The sequence below is a fragment of the Alligator sinensis genome, unplaced genomic scaffold, assembly GCF_000455745.1.
Source record: "Alligator sinensis unplaced genomic scaffold, ASM45574v1 scaffold48_1, whole genome shotgun sequence".
Classification (NCBI taxonomy): domain Eukaryota; kingdom Metazoa; phylum Chordata; order Crocodylia; family Alligatoridae; genus Alligator; species Alligator sinensis.
In genome coordinates, this window is record NW_005842541.1 from 504,284 (window position 1) to 505,548 (window position 1,265).

A 1,265-nucleotide genomic window follows, 5' to 3' on the forward strand; every position below is an offset into this window, starting at 1 on the left:
CGTGTGTGGGTCTGACGTGGCTGGGGAAAGGAGCACCAGCCACGGGGTGGTGGAGGGGCTGCTTTTCCCCAGGCTCCTTCCCTGCCTAGGATCCTCCCCTGCCTTCTCCCCCTCCCCTTACCTAAGGTTCCAGCGCCGGAGGAGCTGCACGGTCCCAGGACAGAAGCACCTCCTGGGACTTCGGGCAGGGCTGGGTGGGCCTTGCTGTTTGCAGGTGTCTGTCGGGCTTCCCCTGGGTCCTACTGCCCCTGGTTCCTGTCATTTTTGACAGGAATCAGACAGGTAAATATTAATTTTCTAAATTTTTTAGGGGCCATGCAAGCCAGATAGAATGGCCTCCGGCCTGTGGGCCATATTTTGCCAACCCCTGAGCTAGGACAAGGCACTCGCTGACCTAGGGCTTTGCTTGTTAGGGACATGAGCCCAGATGTCATGTACCCCATTCAGCTCCACTTGGATATGTACTCTGTCCAAGTTTGCACATGATACTAAATTGTGGGGTGAAGTGAACACTCTGGGGGATAGGGAACGATTCCAGGCAGATCTGGATTGGTTGGAAAAGTGGGCAGTACACAATAGGCTGCAGAACAACAAGGGCAAATGCAGAGTGCTGCACCTAGGGTGTAAAAATATCCAGCACACCTACTGGCTAGGAAATGACCCTCTCAGCAGCACAGAAGCGGAAAGGGATCTCGGAGTCATAGTGGACTCCAAGATGAACATGAGTCGTCAGTGTGACGAAATCATCAGCAGAGCTAACCGCACTTTATCAAGCATCAGCAGATGCATGACAAATAGATCCAAGGAGGTGATACTTCTCCTCTATGTTGCTTTGGTCAGACCGCAGTTGGAGCACTGCATCCAGTTTTGGATGCCATACTTCAAGAAGGATGTTGATAGACTCGAGAGGGTCCAGAGGAGGGCCACTCATGGTTAGGGGCTTACAGGACAGGTCCTATGAGGAGAGACTGAGGGACCTGGACCTCTTCAGCCTCCACAAGCAGAGTCTGAGAGGTGATTTTGTGGCCACCTACAAATTCATTAGGGGGATGCAAAAGATCAGAAATGTTCTGTTCACCAGGATGCCTCTTGTGGTAGCAAGGAACAATGGTCACAAACAGAGAGCAGATTTAGGCTAGATATCAGGAAAAACTTCTTCACCATAAGGCTGGCCAAAATCTGGAATGGGCTTCCAAGGGAGGTGGTGCTCTCCCCTACCTTGGGGGTCTTTAAGAGAAGGCTGGATAGGCATCTGGCTGGGGGCA